The sequence below is a fragment of the Bubalus kerabau genome, chromosome 4 (assembly GCF_029407905.1).
Source record: "Bubalus kerabau isolate K-KA32 ecotype Philippines breed swamp buffalo chromosome 4, PCC_UOA_SB_1v2, whole genome shotgun sequence".
NCBI classification, from domain to species: Eukaryota; Metazoa; Chordata; class Mammalia; order Artiodactyla; family Bovidae; genus Bubalus; species Bubalus kerabau.
In genome coordinates, this window is record NC_073627.1 from 55,333,499 (window position 1) to 55,353,815 (window position 20,317).

A 20,317-nucleotide genomic window follows, 5' to 3' on the forward strand; every position below is an offset into this window, starting at 1 on the left:
GCAGAATTCCTCTGAAACATCTGGAGTGAAGTGTACGACAAGTCCCATGCCACCCCATCCCCAGCCCAAAGCAGAAACAGCTTCTGCCCTCAGCGGTGCTTTCTTGGGGGAAGCAGTGAGTGCTGCCCACCCTGCAGGCTTCAGAGGAAGACCGTGGGGTGGCTGGAGGCTGGGACTCTTGCCTCCCATTTCTAAGCAGGGGTCAGGAACAGGCTGGGAAGTGGACGAAAGTGGCTGGAAACCCTCCTTCTCGCCTGGGCCTCCCAGAACCCCTTGCTTGGCTCTCGAGCCCTTGTATGCGGCACTGATGTGTGACTTGACACGTGAGAGGGTTGCCTGGTGGAAGGATTCATCGCTGCCAGGTGCCCCAGCCACCACTCCCAGCCAGAAAGCCAGCCATAGCTGGCAAAAGCATGAGCAGGAAACGGTTGCCCCAGGCGAGAAGGTAGCCTTGAGGTCTTCCCCAGGTTTCCTGGTCTCCGAGGTCAGAGGCCTAGGCCGGTCTCCTGCGGAAGCAGCACAAGCGGACAAGTGAGGGACTTGCTGGAGGTCCAAAAGCAGAGCTCTTTTAGGGTGTTGATGACCTAGCTGAGGCTAGGTGGATACTTCCTAATTGCCCCCCAAAGCCCTGGGCCCTGGGAGTAGCTATCAACCCAGAGGCTAGCATACTGGGGAGCCACTGGGAAAGCATATCCTGTCCCTCGAGACGAGTTCTGTGTTTCCTGCTTAGAGGCCTGAAAGGACTCAGCTGTCCTGTCCAGGAGCAGATGTGAAGTCCTGAGCCAGCCCAGGCTGTTGGAGAAGGTCCCCTTACCTGGGGAGGCCTCATCTGCCTCTGCAGGCAGATGTGTTCAGGCCGGGGATGTAGTAGCAGGGCACAAAGCCCCGGGGCAGAGCTGGCCCTGAAGATGTCCCTTGGATCGGTGGTGATACCAGGGTTGTCACACACAGTTCGAGACAAGGAGATGTGGCTCAGGGCCTCGCACTGTCTCTCAGTGAAAACACCTTTATTCTGCCCCCAGAACCTACCAGGACAGTGGAGAGACGTGGGTGAAGATTGCGGGGGATGAACAGGAGTGAGCACCTGCTGTGTGTGAGGGAGTTTAACCACAGGGCAACATTATTTCATTCAATTCTCCAAAATCCCTGCAAAATAGGTATGGTTCCCATCTTATAAAGGAAGAAACGTGTTCAGCAGTCAGATAAATTGCTTTGGTTTTAAGTGCACAGTAATTTTAAGTATCCAGGGCTGGATTTGAACCCAGGTCAATGCCAAATCCAAATGAGGAGTCAAGTCTTAAACCACAAAGTTGTTGGCAGGAAATCAGATTTATTAATAGCTTGTTATGCCTGTGTTTTCTGGGATCTTCAAGCCTGAAAGAGCCAGGCTGAGACATTTGTCTCCTGGGTTAAAGGTGCCTCCAGCTCAAGCAAGTGGCCTTTTTCCCTCTGACCAAGCCTCCTGGTCTCAGATCCTATGAACTTGGAAGCGATGAAGCTAAAAAGAATATTCTCTCATCAAGTCTTGAAATTCTAGTGCCTTTCTGCCCTGCCTCCAGGGCTGGTCCTTTTAGGGGAGGGTCACTTACCTGTCTCCATCGTGGGCTCTTCGGAACTGGTTCTCAAAAAAACAAGCCAGAAGAGGCCCCACTCGGGCCCCTGGCAAAAGAGGCTCTGTGATGGCCCCGATTCAGACGGCAGTTGTCCAGTGTCCTGTGCAGATCCAGGAACTTCCTTGCCAGACCCTCGTTGTTCAGAACCCGGCTAAGCTGTGCCAGATTCTGAGGCTGAAAGGGCCCGCAGAAGCACCTCCAAGCATTGTACCCTGTAGGGCAAAGGGCAGGAGCAGTTTCATCTTCCCCCTGCGGATTCCCATTGGCATCTGCTCACCACGATTTGTCCTGATGTGTCCCAGGAGAGCTGTGTGGTCAGGCAATGTTGGGCAGAATAAAATCCCTGCTGGCAGAAGAGGCCTTGAACTTTCCAAAGACCGAACCACTGCTCTCTGGTTTTCAATTTGAGCAGACAGCTGTGTTTCGTGTGTACACTGAGGAGTATGTCCTAATGTAGGAAGCTGTTGTAAACCAACACTCACCACCATGATATGATCATGGCATTAACTAGGCATAAGTAAGACAGTACCCAGAACATAAAGACTCCCAGATTTGTAGAATGACTGAATAAGTCAATGAACAAACCAAGAAATGAAGAGCATGGATAAAATTTAGCTGCTCAGGAGATGACCACCTGCTGCATGATTCCATTTATATGAAAGGTCCAGAATAGGCAAACATGTAAAGCTAGGTTAGTAATTGTCAGGGATTGGGGTGGGGATGGGGAGTGACTATTATTACTGTTTGTTTTGTGAGTGATGAAAATGTTCTGATATTACATATGATGTACAACTTTATACTAAAATCACTGAATTATATACTTTATAGGGTAAATGTATGATATATTAATGATATCAATATAATTTAAAATTAAGTTTTAAATTAAAATTTTAATTTAAATTTAATTAAAATTAAAACTAAATTAAAATTTTTAAAATTAATTAAAATTAAAATTTTAATTAAAAAATATTTTTTACCCACTCAGAAACTATCAAAGATTAGCCATATTGATTTCTCAGCCATCAGGATCCCACACCAGGACCAAATCACATGATATGATGGGACCATCAAGATAGGAGATAGCTTTGCCATGACCCAAAGAGACTCCAGCCCAACGCTGTCCACTGAACTACAACTCCCAAACACCATCCCCAAGCTGAACAAAGGAAAACCATATGATGTTTCCCATTAATAGGCACTGCTGTGTGAATATCCTCAGGCTCCTCACACTTCTGAAGTACTTTATAATCCTCATGTTATCAATGGGTATTTGCTGAGCTTGAGCATCTGTGACTTTTCCAAGGTCACCCCCACCATTCTATGGAGCTCAAAGGCCTTCCAGCTCCAAATTTGGTACTGAACTTGGGAAGGGATTAGTGGAGACTTGCAAGAGCTAGGATGAAACAGCTTAAAGGGAACAGGAACTCGCTGTGTGGTTAACTTGGGCAGCTAGCAATCTCAGATCTCCAGCAGGAGGCGCCACCACTCTGTCAGAGCACCAAAGTGGAGGGAAGGAAAGAAAGGTTCTTGAGAGTCTGCTATGTGCCTGCCTGGTCCTGTGTTAGGTGCACTAGGAATTGCCCACCCTTTACTGTATACTGCCAAAGATTAGCAGAGGCAGATGGGGCTTCAGGTTGCATTTAGACAGGAAATTAGGAGATGGGGAGAGGGAGAGAGAAGCAAGCCTCTGGCCGAAGCTTTCCGCTAACATCATTATGTCAACAGAACACACTGGGCATAGCAAACACCCTTCTCCAACAACATGAGAGACAACTCTACACACGGATATCACTGATGGTCAACACCAAAATCAGATTGATCATATTCTTTGCAGTCGAAGATGGAGAAACTCGATGCAGTCAGCAAAAACAAGATCTGGAGCAGACTGTGGCCCAGATCATGAACTCCTTCTTGCAAAATTCAGACTTAAATTGAAGAAAGTAGGGAGAACCACTAGGCCATTCAGATATGACCTAAATAAAATCCCTTATGATTGTATAGTGGAAATAATAAACAGATTCAAGGGATAAGATCTGGTAGACAGGAGTGCTTGAAGAACTATGGATGGAGGTTTGTAACATTGTACAGAAGACATGACCAAAACTATCTCACAGAAAAATTCAAGAAGGGAAAAGTTAGTTGTCTGAGGAGGCTTTACAAATAGCTGAGAAGAGAAGAGAAGTGAAAGGCAAGGGAGAAAAGGAAAGATATACCCAACTGAATGCAGAGTTCCAAAGAATAGCAAGGAGAGATAAGGAGGCCTTCTTAAATGAGCAGTGCAAAGAAATAGAGGAAAATAATAGAATGAGAAAGACTAGAGATCTCTTCAAGAAAACTGGAGATACCAAGGGAACATTTCATTCAAGGATGGGCACAATGAAGGACAGAAATGGTAAGGACCTAACAGAAGCAGGAGAGATTAAGAAGAGGCAGCAAGAATACACAGAGGAACTATACAAAAAAAGTTCTTAATGATCAGATAATCATGATGCTGTGGTCACTCACCTAAAGCCAGACATCCTGGAGTGTGAGGTTCAGTGGGCCTTAAGAAGCATTACTATGAATAAAGCTAGTGTAGGTGATGGAATTCCAGTTGAGCTATTTAAAATCCTAAAAGATGATGCTGTTAAAGTGTTACACTTAATAAGACAGCAAATTTGGAAAACTCAGCAGTGGCCACAGGATAGGAAAGAATCCCAAGAAGGGAAATGCCAAAGAATGTTCTAACTACCATACAATTGCACTCATTTCACATGCTAGTAAGGTTATACTCAAAATCCCTCGGCTTCAGCAGTATGTAAACTTAGAACATCCAGATAAACAAGTTCCATTCAGAAAAGGCAGAGGATTCAGAGACCAATTGCAATCATTCGTTGGATCACAGAGAAAGCAAGGGGTTTCTAGAAAAACATCTAATTTTGCTTCATTGACTATATTAAAGCCTTTGTGCAGATCACAACAAATTGTGGAAAATTCTTAAACAGATGGGACTACCAGACCATCTTACCTGTCTCCTGAGATATCTCTATGCAGGTCAAAATCAACAGTTAGAACTGGACATGGTTCAAAAATGGGAAAGGAGTATGACAAGGCTCTATATTGTCACTTGCTTATTTAACTTATATGCAGAGTATATCCTGCAAACTGCCAGTCTGGATGAATCACCGGCTGGAATCAAGATTGCTGGGAGAAACATCAAGAACCTCATATATGCAGATGATACCACTCCTATGGCAGAAAGTAAAGAGGAACTAAAGAGTCTCTTGATGAGGGTGAAAGAGGAGAGAGAAAAAGCTGGCTTAAAACCCAACATTCAAAAAACTAAGATCATGGCATCTGGTCCCATCACTTCATAGCAAATAGAAGGGGGAAAAGTGGAAACAGTGACAGACTTTATTTTCTTGGGCTCCAAAATCACTGCAGATGGTGACTGCAGCCATTAAATTAAAAGATGCTTTCTTCTCAGAAGGAAAGCTATGACAAACCTAGACAGCATATTAAAAAGCAGAGACATCACTTTGCCAACAAAGGTCCATTATAGTCAAGGCTATGGTTTTTCCAGTAGTCATGTATGGATGCAAGAGTTGAACCATAAGGAAGGCTTAGCACTGAAGAAATGATGCTTTGAAATTATGGTGCTGGAGAAGACTTTTGAGAGTTCCTTGGACTGCAAGGAGATCCAACTAGTCAATTCTAAAGGAATTCAACCCTGAATATTCATTGGAAGGACTGATGCTAAAGCTGAAACCCCAATACTTTGGCCACCTGATGTGAAGAGCTGACTCATTGGAAAAGACCGTGAAGTTGGGAAAGATTGAAGGCAAAAGGAGAAGGGGAAGCAGAGGATGAGACGGTTAGATGACATCACTGACTCAATGGCCATGAATTTGAGCAAAATCTGGGAGATGATGAAGGACAGAGAAGCCGGACATGCTGCAGTCCATGGAGTTGCAATGAGTCAGACAGACTTGGTGACTGAACAACAGCAATAACACGGTGGACTGAACAGGAGGACGAAAGGAGAAATTTTGAACCTGATTTGAATTGTACTACTTCCTAGTTATGTGGGCTTGGGCCAATTACTAGGTGTCTCTGAATTTATTTCCTCATCTATAAAAATGGCTGTCACAGCTGCTTTCAAGGTCATTGGGAGGATTGGAAGAGTTAATGTCCATTAAAGATCCTAGCAAAGTGCCTAAGTTTTCTTCTTTCCTGGATAAAGTCTTCTTGTGTCCTTACCAAACAACTAAGGCAGGCTTACTTTTACTCCACTGGTTCCCTACTTCTCAGGCTCTTTGCCCTTCCCCACTCAGAGCCAAGATCCGGTTTCTATATCCCTGGGACTTCGTCCCTGGATCTTGCCAGGGTGGTGGGCAGTGGCAGCTCTTCCCTGCCTTTTAAAGCTACTGTGTGTGTGTGTGTGTGTGTGTGTGTGTGTGTTTTCCTACTTGGAAAGTCCTGATGTCCTTGTTCAGATCTTGTGTCCAACCCGTTGTGTCCCTAAAGCTAGAGACCCTGGTGAGAATGGAGAAGATGTGGCAGGACAACAAAAAGGAGGTCCCGGGGATGCTTTACTGCATCAGCCTCAGCACATCCTGTAGACAGTCCCAGTCAGAAAGGAGGTACCAGGGATCTTCCCTGACCCACCCCGCTCCCCACCACCATCACCAGCAGCCCTGCTCTGGGGCAGCCTGGGAGGAGGGGCCAGCAGCCCCCTAACCTGGAAGGCTGTGGTACCGGCTGACACAGCATATTGAGCAGCCAGGTCCAGCCTGGTCCTTTTCACTTGGTGAAACAGCTGGTCCTGGAGCTCATCACTAACCTGGAATCTTGAGGGTTCAGCTTGGCGGGGGTGGTGGCCATGAGGCCTCGGGGGATGGGGTCAATGCCACTGGGTGGCAGGGAATGTGAACAGCACAGATTGGACCAGCCTCTTGGAAGCCCCAGAGGTCATCACACGATGCCAAGATAGCTCAGAGCTGGACAAGCCAGTCATTTGCATCAATCAGGTTTGTATCAGAAAACAGGGGCCTGGGTGGACACGTAGGAATCTGGAGCTGGCAGGGCAAGAAGTCTCCCCGCTCACACACTCCTTTGAGAAGGAGTGGAAGGCAAGCTCCTTTCAGGACCACAGCCACCTGTCTCCTCCCCTTTTAGAAATCCTCTAATCCCGGAGGGGGAGGCAGACTCGTGACTGAAGGTCTTGGTGACACCTGCTTTATTTTCACAGTCCTGGGGAGACGATCAGCAGAGGCCTGGCCTCCTGGCACTAAGCTGGGCTCCACCCCAACTCCTACCTGCCCCTGGGGAACCTGGTCACCATCATACACGATCTGCCAGCTGGCAAAGAAGGCAGAGCTGAGTGGGACTCGGGAGTTTGGTGCTGAGGCCTGGTACTGGCTGTCCAGGTGGAACATGAAGGGCTGGAGCGTGGTGTGGCTGCAGTGGAAGGCCAGGGTGAAGACACTGGCATGGTACCCCCGGGAGGGCCCCAGGGCTTTCCTGGACCTGTTCTCTCCCAGAAACAGGGGCAGAAAGTCCTGGTAGGTGAAGATCTAAAAGAAAAGATGGAGGAGGAATGTTACTTTAGTGGCTGCCCACCTACTCCATTGTCTTTGGACAGATTTTTTGCTTTTCTGAAGGGCTGCTCAGACACACTGATTCTTTCTTGGCATTTATGTTAATTGTGACAGTGTTAATTTCCCATTGTCTGATGAGGGATACTGACACCCAGAGGGGTTGGGTGACATGAACAGGGTCACAGAGCAAGTTAGTGGCAGAGTTGAGGGTACAGGTCGTAGATCAGGAACACCCCCAATCACCCAGACCTAGTTGACTTGAGGCACATCTATCTGGTTTGTGCCTTCTCATAGCTCCTAAGGGATGCTGGGGCCCAGGGCCTCCCCATGGTCCCATGGGGACCATGGCCCCCATGATCTTCTGAGCCTCCTTGTACAGCTTGTCTCCGGTCCACCGGGGATTCAGACATCTCAGCTCAGTCACCAGCCGAGTGTGCATGACTGCCAGTTTTGGGGTTTCAGTTGACCGGATATCACCTTGAAAACCCCAAGTTCAGAGTCACCACAGTCCTTCCCAGAGAAATGTCTTTCTAGTCCCCAGACACTAAGTCTGGGGACTAGAAAGAGGCAGTGAGACTTAGTGACCTGCGCCGAATTCCTGGCCCCCACTGGACCTCCATCTCCTCAGTTGTGCTGCGAGGCTCCACTGACCCACACAACAGCCCGGAGGGGGAGGACAGCAGTGCCTAAGTCTCAGCTCCCTACGTTTCTAGAAGGGGTTTGTGTACCGTGGGCAAGCATGGGGCAGCTGCCAGTTTGGGGCAGGAAAACCTTTGCCTGATGATTCTGCTTGGCAGGATGATCAGAGCCACAGCTGGTGGGGATCCTGCGTGATTCTACAAGCCTTGCCTTTGAGACTGAGTCAACCTGTCCGGTGAGTTGCATCCCTCTGCAGGGTCTCTCCTGGGGGCTGGACTTCTTCTTAGCTTTGGGCTTGGTATCATGCTGCTCTTCCTAGGGAGCCCCAGGGAAGGAGAAAGAAGGAGAGTTGGGCAGAGCCTGTTTCTGTAGCCAGACCTTCTCCTCGAGGCCAGGAAGGAAAGTGCTGTCCTGAAGGTGGCCTTACACATAGTCATTTGCTGTTTTTGAGCTAAGCCCTTGTGTGTGGTCTTAATCAATCTACTCTTAAGCAGAGCAAGGGGCCTGCTGCTCTTAACAGGAACAAAGAAACATACAGTCCTTAGAAAGGGGGCTGGAGCCAACTCCCTATGAAGGAGGTGGTAGTGCAGAGTGGAAAGAGCCCAGACCTGGCCACTGCACTGACTCCAGTCCCCATGTGGACTCTGCCATCGGACACTCTGCTCTGGGGTGCATTAGTTATCTTTGCTGAGCTTCTCGTCTGCAAAACGAGGGTGATGCTAATACTGCCTTTTCGGGGCTGCTATAAGGATGAGAGATGGCACATTCAAATATCTTAAATAACCAGAAGTGTTGGCTATCATGATGATAGAGAGTGGAGGATGGGGGAAAGACCCCCAGGAAATTTCGGATTATGCATCTGGAAGAAGGTACCAAATGCCAGTGTCTAGCTAGTGCAGGGATGAAACTGGCTTCTAAGGAAATTTAACCTACAGTAGAAAAATTATTAGGTGGAAGTGAAAGCTGCTTTCAGGTAATTAAAGAGGCTATAACTGTGTGAAAGAGAGAGAGCTTCTTCTCTGGGGGTTTAGAATCTCAATGAAGAGCAACAGATGGACGCTGGATCAATGAGGTGGGCTTTTGAAACCATTAGCACCACTCCAGATGGACTGTGTAGGGGATGAGGCCCTTATTGGTATAGAGAGTCAAGCAATGATCTCTGGACACACACTGGTTTTGCAAAAGAACTCCTTCCAACATACTGATTCTGGGAAACACGCACAGATCTGTGTACCTAATATTGAGGTCTGAAGCCATGTACCCCCCATGGAGTACCCTCTGGGCTTCCCCTCCTGGAACCTGGGACTGGCTCTTTCCTAGGGAGACAAGACTGTCCACCCCCGAGTCTGACATGCCAGGAAGCAAGGGATGCGTGCCGAGTGGTTCAGCGAAGAGGCAGGGTCCAATATTGTGCAGGTTGTCAATGGGCAGCAGAGCCCAGCAATTGTCCTGGAAGCGGGTGCTGAGTGTGAGAAGCCCCAGGAAGTTGGTCTGGTTGCGGAGCTACATGACGAGGGCGACCTCATTGCCATACAACGTGCTGGCGTCCACGAAGGAGGTGAGCCCATTGATCTGGTTGCAGACTTTGTTTTTTGCTTTTGTGCCAAGTGGAAGAAGGAGATGCAGTCTTGTTGACTGGTGATGCGTGGGTCATTGGGCGGGGTCTGAGGTGGAAGAGGAGTCACTTACACAGGGGCCCTTCCTGAGCAAACTCACCCCTGCAGGTCATCCCCCACGTGCTTCAGAGCCTTGCTCAAAACTCCCTTCTTAGCTGCTCTATATATAGCACAGGAGCTCAGCTCCAGCCTCCGTGACACCTACAGGAGTGGGATGAAGGCTCAGGAGGGAAAGGGCATATGTATACATATAGATGATTCAAGTTGTTTTACGGCAGAAACTAACACAACATGAAAAGCAGCTATACTCCAATTAAAAACAAAAGCAAAAACTCTCTTATTCCAGGAAATCCTCCTTGACTCATCCAGACTCAGGCTGCTCATCAGGTTATCTGAGCATCCTTAGCACTTGGTGCTGTAGAGTCATAAAAGGTTAGACGTGGATGAGGCCTTAGATCCTCGTGTTACAGACAGGGAAACTGAGGCTCAGAGAGAGGAAGGACAACTCCTCAGCGGGAGAGGGGGGAGTGTAAACTAGTTCTCTGACATGAAGGCTTGTGCTGCTTTCACTCCACTCAGCTCAGCAGACATCAGCCCCTTTCTGTGCTGGGTGCCTTGGAGATCGTGAAGGTCAAGAAAACTCCAGGCTGCAGGAAGCTGGCAGTTCACTGAACACAGACCTGCACATAGAGTAATGTAACTCTAAATGAAGGTGGTGTTTGCTGTGTTAGATTTAAAAGTCAGAAGTGCTAGTCACTCAGTCAAGTCTGATTCTGCGATCCCATAGTCTGTAGCTCGCCAGGCTCCTCTGTCCATGGGATTCTCCAGGCAAGAATGCTGGAGTGGGTTGCCATGCCTTTTTCCAGGGGATCGTCCTGATCCAAGGATTGAGCCCAGGTCTCCTGCATTGCAGGCAGATTATTTACCATCTGAGCCAGCAGTGAAGCCAGTAATGGTATACTAGGAAGATAGGGGATGGCCCCCCAGAGAAGCCAGAGGAAGGAGCCAGCCAGGGGCCCTCACATGACACATTGCGAGAACAGTAAGGGTGAGTGAGCATGTGCGTGTGTGTGTGTGGGGTGGTTGTTCAGTGCCCAGCAGAGGCTTTGCTCCTTGGAGTCCATCTTTTCTTCCCTAGTGTCCCGCAGCATCCTTGCTTTCAGCATGAAGCAGAGCACTGTCCTCCCAACTGGACCCAGGAATTTGTGGGAACTGCAGGGGCCTTGGCCCACCCCAGAGGGAGGGAAGGACAAGTGCTAAGAGACTTTAAAGTCTTCCAAAAGCAGCAGCCTGGAGGCTTCCCCTGTTGGAATGCCACCCACAGCTCAACGCCAGTCTCAATTGCTTCCCCTTTCGTGAAACCTGCACTGAACCTTCGGGCAGGTTGCCCTACCCTCATCCTTCAAACACATACAGAACTAGGTGTATGTGTCAGACTGTGCATCTTGTTATTGTCTGAGACTCCAGCATCTCAGGCAGCTCCCTAAGGCAGGTGCTCTAGGCTTCCAGATGCCCAGCCCCAGCTCTTGGCCGGGGATGGAGCCTGGGAGACCACAGTACCTTGGTGGGGAAGCAGGAGGGCAGCTGGGCACAGGTGCTCTCACAGTCGACACCCTCAGGGAAGGCTACTCTGGTTGGGGACTAAGGGGCAAAGTCCAAGTCACAGTCAATGAACTGGCCACACTGCATGAACTTAAGGGACCAGCCGTGGTCGGAGGTCCGCCTCTCGCTGCAGAAGTGCATGATATGGTTGGAGACAGCTTGGACTTGTTGGGGAGAGCAATCAGTGTGGGGCTCTGACCCCACACATGTCAGAGCCAACCCAGGACTCAGGGGGCGACAGGTTGCCCCTGCTGGAGTTAACACAGCCTCTCCTCCTCTCCCACCCTCCCCTCCCCTTTCCTGCTTTGTCCCACTTCCTATGTGGCTGTCATTCCTACAGAGATGCTCTCCAGCCTGGCTTCTGAGGATTCCAGGAGGAAAGAAAGGGGAACAGACCAGATTGGCTGACTCAGACCCCACCAGCTTCTCCAGAGAGATAAATGATAGATTGATTTATACAGACTAGTGGATAATTAGATAATAGAACTGATTGAGAGATGTAAGGATTGGTTGCTAGGTGATGGATGATAGAGAATTGGATAGATGGAATGAGCAATGGAAGAAAAATTGATAAATAGATGATGATGGATAGATAATAGATTGTGATATTGACATATGAATAGAAAATTGATAAATTGTTAAATGAGAAATAGGTCAATACATAGAGCTACATTAAGCTGTATTGCTCTTGAAGGTACTTTGACATGAATTCTTTCAGAAAAAAACAGTACTATAATGGCTACTACTAATATCTTCCCGAGCCAGAGATCAAACTTGGGTCTCCTGCATTGCAGGTAGATTCTTTACTGTCTAGGCCACCAGGGAAACACAAGTGCTAATATATCACATCCTATAATGATGTTTATGTCAAGGGCTTTAATAGTCATAACAGAAATCTGGAGTGGGTTTTACAGCTGTTTTACAACTGAGGAGACTGACTCAGCTGGAGTCCTTGCCCAGAATTATCCACCAGCCACGAGAGAGCGTGGTTCAAGCCCTGTCTGGCCGGCTCTGTCTGTGCTTCTGTTCTCCACATTTAGAAAAGATGAAGTATCCTCCAGCCCCTCAGTCCCGACTCACAATGGGGAGGGGCAAGCTGTTGCATGTCTTGCCAGGGTCCAGCCGAAGGGGAGAGACAGCCTGTCCTCGTTCTCGGCTGGCAGCCAGCACGCCAGGGGCTGGTTGGAGACCCCCAGCCAGGGTCTCCTCCTGCAGCAGGGGGTGGGTTGGGGTCAGTAGGGTTGGGAAGGAGCGGCGGGCGGATCCGACCCCCTCCCAGGTCAAGTGCCATTGCAGCACCCACTCGTTGTTGCATCTCCCAGTGATGCTGCGATATTGGTTACCGCACTTCTCAGCTTCTTCCTGGGGAGCACAGTCACTGGCCTGGGACAGCAGCCGCAGCTGGGGTTCATTAGCACATCTCCGGGTGGGGTGGTGGGCAGGGTTCCAGCTTCTTCTTGAGCGGGTCTGTTCCATACCTCCCATCCCTTTCCTCTCTTCCCTCCCGACACCCCAAGGAGTGCATCCTGCACCACCACCCCCTTTCCCCACCATCTGGCTTTCTTCCACTCCACAGTACCCGTGACACTGAAGGATCTGGATGCCTGGAGTTGTAACTTTTCTTCCAGCAGCCCCAAGGCCACATGAACGACTATCCTGGTGGCCACTACCGGTTGTTTGAAGAAGGACAGGAGGTCCGTGGGGCTGGCCGGGCCACTGCGAAGGTGCTGCTTGATGCTGCCCAGCAGAGGAGGAAGGGGGGCTGGAGGGAGGAAGCACACCAGCCAACAGAGCCCCAGCTGAGCAGTCAAGACAAATGGACAGAGGAGGGATGGAAGGGAAGCTGTCTACCACCATGGTATTGCCCCACATGATTGGTTGTACTGAAGGCATGCTGTCCCCTCTTGGACTGGCCATAGCAACCCCAGGCCCTACCCTGTTTGCAGCTGTGGACCCAGTGCCCTGGGCCTGTCAGTGTTTGGAATGTTTGTAAACAGTGTTTGGAACATAAGTAAACCATGTCCTGTCCTGTCCTGGCTCAACTCCATGAATTCACACACCCTCTTCCACCCTGGAAAGGAGGACATGTCCCTTTCCCCACCAGATAGGATTTCCACCTTCTCTAGGTGACCATTTGAAGCTCCCAGGGTCTTGACCCCATTTATGCCAGTTAGGTGGAGTGGCTCAGGGGGTTGGGGGCCACAGGGTGGTGACTTGGAGCCTTTGGGTGGGCACTAGGTGGGCCCTGTGACTATCTCTGGTGCAAGGCCGAGAGGCCAGGAGCTGTGCTGCCCGAGAGATATGAGAATGGGTGGTCCACTGAGCTTGGGAGCCAGGGTGGGACACTCCCCTTGGTGGGCTGTTTGGGAAGCTTGGCTCCCTGTGAGGCACATATGAGCTCCTCCCTCTATATGTGGAATCCAGAACCCATTGCTGGGAATGGACCAGGCTCCTCACAGGCTCAGGGCCTGGCTATGTAACCCAGGTGGGTTAATTTTGACTCTGTACTAAATCTTTTTCTGTGATTTTAACTTTTATTTTGCCACTTTTCTTATTAGAGACATACATAATGGCCTGCCTCAGGGAGCCCTGCCCCTGCCCCCCTTTGCCTGACCCTTGGGCTAGGGTGCCTTTGTTTGGCTCACAGCCAGATAGCCTGACCCTGCCCACCTGTGAAGGACTGTGACATTCTTGGTGAGTTCTCTGTGTGGGAAATGGCTCCACTTATCTGCTGCTTACCAGCTCAGAAATTCACTTTTGGGGGGCTAGAATTGCAGATAGCTCTTGAGAAATTTGTATGCAGGTCAAGAAGCAAGAGTTAGAACTGGACATGGAACAACAGACTGGTTCCAAATAGGAAAAGGAGTTCGTCAAGGCTGTATATTGTCACCCTGTTTATTTAACTTATATGCAGAGTACATCATGAGAAACGCTGGACTGGAAGAAACACAAACTGGAATCAAGATTGCCGGGAGAAATATCAATAACCTCAGATATGCAGATGACACCACCCTTATGGCAGAAAGTGAAGAGGAACTCAAAAGCCTCTTGATGAAAGTGAAAGAGGAGAGTGAAAAAGTTGGCTTAAAGCTCAACATTCAGAAAACGAAGATCATGGCATCCGGTCGCACCACTTCATGGGAAATAGATGGGGAAACAGTGGAAACAGTGTCAGACTTTATTTTTCTGGGCTCAAAAATCACTGCAGATGGTGACTGCAGCCATGAAATTAAAAGACGCTTACTCCTTGGAAGGAAAGTTATGACCAACCTAGATAGCATATTCAAAAGCAGAGACGTTACTTTGCCAACAAAGGTTCGTCTAGTCAAGGCTATGGTTTTTCCTGTGGTCATGTATGGATGTAAGAGTTGGACTGTGAAGAAAGCTGAGCGCCGAAGAATTGATGCTTTTGAACTGTGGTGTTGGAGAAGACTCTTGAGAGTCCCTTGGACTGCAAGGAGATCCAACCAGTCCATTCTGAAGGAGATCAGCCCTGGGATTTCTTTGGAAGGAATGATGCTAAAGCTGAAACTCCAGTACTTTGGCCACCTCATGCGAAGAGTTGACTCATTGGAAAAGACTCTGATGCTGGGAGGGATTGGGGGCAGGAGGAGAAGGGGACGACAGAGGATGAGATGGCTGGATGGCATCACTGACTCCATGGACGTGAGTCTGAGTGAACTCCGGGAGTTGGTGATGGACAGGGAGGCCTAGCGTGTTACGATTCATGGGTCACAAAGAGTCGGACACGACTGAGTGACTGATCTGATCTGATGGCATTTTTGTTTATTGACATGACAGGAGATATTTCATTTCACACCACCCATGAAATGGCTATAAGGCAGTGAAACTAACACATCCCCCTGCCTGAGGTTTGCTAGTCTAGGAAATATTTGCAAGAATTAAATGGTCTTTTCACTTTGTTTCCTCACTGCCCCCCCACCTCTGATCCATAAAAGAACCTGGCATCCAGGCGCCCACAAGCTGATTGTTTTGAGACATTAGTCTGCCATCTTCTTGGTCAGCCAGCTCTCTGAATAAAGTCATATTCCTCACCTCAACACCTCATCTCCCAGACTTATTGGCTTATCCTGCAGCAAGAAGAGCAAGCGTGACTCAGTAACAGTTGGACCTCAGGGGTTAAGGAGTCATGCGGGAGAGCTCTTCTTGGGTAAGAAAAATGAGCAAAATGAGGGTCCAAGATGGAGCCACACGAGAAAAAGATTTGTAGTGAGACTCAACAAAAACATAACTTGGGATTGTCAGGCAAGTGTATTTTCCTCGGTTCTGTCTCATCTCAACAAAAATTTGAAGCAACGGATGTTAGAGAACTCGGCGTGTCATAGCTCTAGGATGTACCATGTTAGAGCTCTCAGGTCTCAGACAGACCGTGTTATAGCTCTTGGACAGATCAGTGTTACAGCTCAATGTTACAGCTCTATTTTATTTAGAAAATAGCAGGAAAATCCATCCCCCGCAAAGACTCAAAAAGAAGAGAGTGGGGGAGCGCACTGGCGCGTGGGAGAGGGAGAGAGAGACCCCCGGCCCTTTGGCTCCTCTTTTTATATGTTTTTTTTCTCCCCCCGGGCCTGCCCTATGTAAATTGGGCTAGCCAGGAGTGCTGTTTGTTCTACCTGTTCTCTGGTCCCTGACCTTCCTTTGTTTTATTTTTGTGGGCTTTTTCCTTCCTTATCTTTTAGCCACCACCATTCTGGACTCCTGTTTCCTATTCTAACTACCTAACAGGGTGACAGGGGATGAGGCTGCCTGGACACTAGGAATAAGGGGGATGTAGGAAGGGTCAGGAACGTCTGGGGACTGTGGCCGAGACCAGCCAGATCCCCAACTGCATTCCCTCCATCCCTCCCTGGTGACCATGGCCATATGAGGCCATGAGGGACTTGGCCCCACTGGTCCCAGCATGCTGGCCCCTCTGGGACACCTCCTGGCCCTCCACGCAGTGTCTTCTAAGGAGATGGGCTCTCCCTGGACTTACCCAGTCTGGCTCCTGCCACCTCTCCTCTCCAGAGCCCCATCTCTTCTCTTTGTTCCTCTGTCCTCTAACCACCCCTCACACACCCCTGACTTCAGCTCCAGAGACAGGTCTCCTGCCACGACGGGTCTCAACACAAAGGCCCCTTTCCCTTTGTGCCTGGTGATTCCTGCTGACCTTCCAGCCCCCACTCACTGGCCATGACTTGGGCAGCCAGGTCTTCCTGATCCTAGCTCTTACAGCTCCTTTCCTGGAGCTTAGCATCGTTGTGACTATACTTGTATTTCAGCGCTTGAATCTGATTAGGTCTGTGAGAGGCAGGCACACAGAGACGACACATGCCTCTTGTGTTGCTCACTGTAGCCTCAGCACCTAACCCACTGCCTGGCAAGTCCTGAACAGGTATTTGTGGAAGGGACACATCTGTGACCTCACCTGTCACAGCTCTCGGGTCAGGGGTGGATTTGTGCTGTATATCTATTAAGACCTGGTGACTCGGGTCAGGGGTGTTGTGGCTCCTGGGCCAGGCCAGCCCTGGGGCAGTAGATGCTGTTGCAGGCCTGGCCCTGCCAGGCTGACCCCCAGATCCTTGACCATGAGGGAGCCTTCCCATCCTGGCATCTTTCAGCTGAGACTCCCAAGAGCCTTTCTTCCTGCCCTCCTCTGGCCCTCTTGAAACCAAGAGATTCTACAACCACTTTCACAGGAACCATCTGCCAGGCTTGGTAGAACTGCTGGCCACAAGTCTGATTGGAGCTCTTTATCTGCTCAGCTCCAACGACTGCCAAGGAAACACTGTGGTGGCCAGGACTCAGGACCTAGTTCCAGGGATTCCTGGGAATGAGGCCCTTGGCTCTGTTATTATAACAGGAACACTGAGGTCTCCCGGGGGCCTAAGGGACTGTGGGTGTGGCTGCAGGCTGTGCTTGAGGCCAGGGAAGGCTGGGGTGTGCATGTGTGTGCCTGTGTATACGTGTGTGCTCTAGAGCCTAGGACTCCCCTGAGAGAGGCAGCTCTGAATGTTCTATTTTTAGTGAAACCAGGAAAAACTCACTGTGGGGCCTTGGCGAGCTGGCTTGGGAGCCCACCTTGCCACCCCAGCTGCCTGACCTCTCTGATCAGCTGGCAATATCAGCAAAGGGCAAGGATATTTATGAGGCAGGAGCGGTCCTGGTGAGCACTAGAGATGTGCAGGTCCAGGCTAGGGATGAGGGTCAACTGAGGGCCAGTGCACCTCCCTTCTCCTCCCTTCTGCCCTGACCTCACGTGAGACTTGTACCTCGCCTCCTCCATCAGTCAGGAAACTCCCAAGGGCAGGGCCTGGGGCAGGGGAGGAGGGCCCTGGGCTTTCTCACCAGGCAGACTCTGCTGTGCATGAGCAACATGAGGAGTGAGAAGGTTTGATTTCGGAGGCAGGCTGCAGTAAGCGGCAGCTTGCAGCAAGCAGCAGCGAGCAGTAGCTGGAAGCAAGGTCTTCGTTTCTGGGATTGGGAGTCCTAACCACTGGACCACAGGGACCAGCGGTGAGGGCCTGAGTCCTTCATTCTTGCCTGCCTTGTCGAGAACGAATTCAGGCAAGGAGGCAAAAGGTAAAGAGTAAAGTAAAAAGTTTGTTGGAAAGATAAGCACATGTGGAAAGATGCACAGGCGAACTCAGAGAGAGTCGCACTCTTGGGAAGTTTAAGTCCTCTTTAAGAAGCCAGTCTTCCGGGCCTGTCTTCTTTGTGGCCAGTTGTGTTGTTTTGACCCCATGACTAATTTGCCTCTGGGCCTCTCCTCTGGGTGCACACGCCCCCCTCAGGGGAGATAGATCTCACAGAAAAGGTTTATGGGTGAGGGCAGCAAGACTTATTATGGCCTGGCATCCCCTACCTTTTTGAATCCATTGAAGACTTTTGAGCAAGCACAGTGTCTTCCCTGCCCCAAGGATGGGAAATGCGGGAACTTTAATCTTTTAAAAGGATTTAGTCCCACTCTTTTCCTGCCGTAAAAGTGCCCAGTGTCGTTATTTACCCTATTCCTGTTGCTGGTTTTTGTATCAAGGTATAGATCTCAAAATATAGCAGGAGTCTAGTCATGAATTTGTAGTCTTGGAGCCTGTTTGTCTCTTGCTTCCGGAAATGTAAATGGGGGCCTGGAGCTCTCTTCTTCTCACTCCAGGAGATGTGAACAGGAGGCCCGTTGTAAACACCACGCCTGGAGCCCATTTGTCTTATACCTCAGGTTCTGTGGGGCATAAGAGCCGGAGGGCACTGCCACTGGTGGGGTAACAGGCCCGGAGGTGGGGTTCCAGTAACAGGGACTGCAGCTGGTTCGGGGTGATCCATTGTTCTTGCTGTCTGCCAGCCCATTCTCTAAGTTCTCGCTGAGTTCTCGCAACACCACTGCGAGGCAGGTTTGGCCGCCTGAGACCTTGGCTTTATTGTTGGGGGAAAGAGTGGGAACAATCTTGGAGCCAGGAAGGGCTCTCCACCAGTGTCTGACTCTCCCAGCCTTCCTGCTCCCCCTGGCTCCCAAGGGTGTGGGTGAGACCTGATGAGATAGCCTCCTCACACAGGCTGGGAGGGGGCCTCAGGCTTGAGAAGGTCCCCCCAAGAGGGCCTGGAGGGGGCGCTGGCAGGCCGCCCTGGCTGCTCCCATTCCCACCCGCACCCCCACCTCTAGGGTGGCCACTGCACGTGGGATGAAAGCCAGTCTGGGGCAGAGCGGGCAGGGGAGGTGTCCCGGAGCCTGAGAGTGTTGGCTGCACAGCTGCTACCAGAAAGGGCCTGAGGCATCCATTTTTGCCTCCTGGCATCTCAATACTTCCGGAAAGAATGAATGCCTGAAAGCTGTAGGAATTTAGACACCCCATTGAATGCAATAGTCTCTGCCTGGGGCACTTATAATTTAGAAGGCTCAAAAATGCAAACAATGGCTTGAAAGACTGTAGACATTTTATCCCTGCCTGCCCTGCCCCACCCTAGTCACAGACTCCTCAGCTTCTAGTGTGGTTATGAGCTTGGGGATCGGTGGTCCCAGTGTCTTGGCAGCACCGGAGGTGGCAGGTGTCAGCATCCAATGTCAAGGGCAGACAATCCGCTAGCCAGAGCCCTTTGTGCTAAGTGAGGGCTGCTCTCTCTCTCCCCTCTTCCCATCCTACACCCCTAATTCAGTCTTCTGAGATGGTCATGGGGAGAAATGAGACCCTTCTCTGCTCTTCCCCGTCCCTGGAGGGCACAAGTCTCATGAATGCAACATGACTCGACATCAGAGTGGGCTGCCCTGGGTCTGCCACTTGTACTGGGCTCTGGGCTAGGGCAGCTCTTCACTTCCTTTGTGTCCATCTGGGCAGTGATGATGGAATCAGGCCTCACATCCAGCGTGGGCACAGGATTATCCCAGAAGAGATGGAGCCAGGTGCTCCCCCGACGCTTCTCCCAATTACTGAAGGCTGATTGGGCTGATGTATACCGTCTTCCAGGACTAATGAGGGGTTTACAGTACTATTTATTTATGTTTTTGACCAAAATTTATGGAGAGTCTTCACAATCCAGGGCCTGCGCTGGTGGTAGGGTTATAGTAGTGAACAAAAACAGCCATCTAACAAAGGAGAACCGTGAAACAAACATGCCCTTGCAGGTCTGAGGAAGGAAAAAGCTCTAGGTAAATCCATATAAACGCAAAAGGGTCCTCCTACCCTTCAGTGTTAGGTGATTTGCCCAAGACGACAGAGGATGAGACGGTTGGATGGCATCACTGACTCGATGGACATGAGCTTGAGCAAGCTCCAGGAGTTGGTGACGGACAGGGAGGCCTGGCGTGCTTCAGTCCATGGAATCGCAGAGTCGGGCACGACTGGGTGACTGAAATGAACAGCTGATTAGTGTAGGAACTTGAGTTTGAATCCAAGTCAAGTTCTTAATCCACTCCACCAGGTTTGACCCTGTCACCATCCTCTGCCCATAAACCAATATGGCCTATTTAAAATATAAATTTTATAGTGCCACCACCCCTTTCTACACACAAACCCTCCTAATACTTTCATTGCAGTTAGAATAAAATTCAAACTCTTTCATGATCTGGTTCCTATCCAATCAGTGGTAATTTAAAGGTATGCCCACAAATTCTTTGACGTTCCTCATTCAAAAAAGGGAGTCTAATTTGATTGTTCACTTCTGTCTAATAGAATGTATTGGAAGTGATGCTGTGTGATTTCTAGGTTAGGTGTAAAAAGAATTGAGCTCCCACCTGGCTCTCTCTCTCTTGGGACACTTGTCCTTTGGAAGCTACCAT

The 20,317-nt window shown here is 49.8% G+C and overlaps 1 pseudogene; it reads right to left on the minus strand.

The window, feature by feature from the left end:
- Positions 1 to 825: 825 nt before the first annotated feature.
- On the minus strand, positions 826 to 20,317 carry LOC129650876 (eosinophil peroxidase-like; annotated as a pseudogene).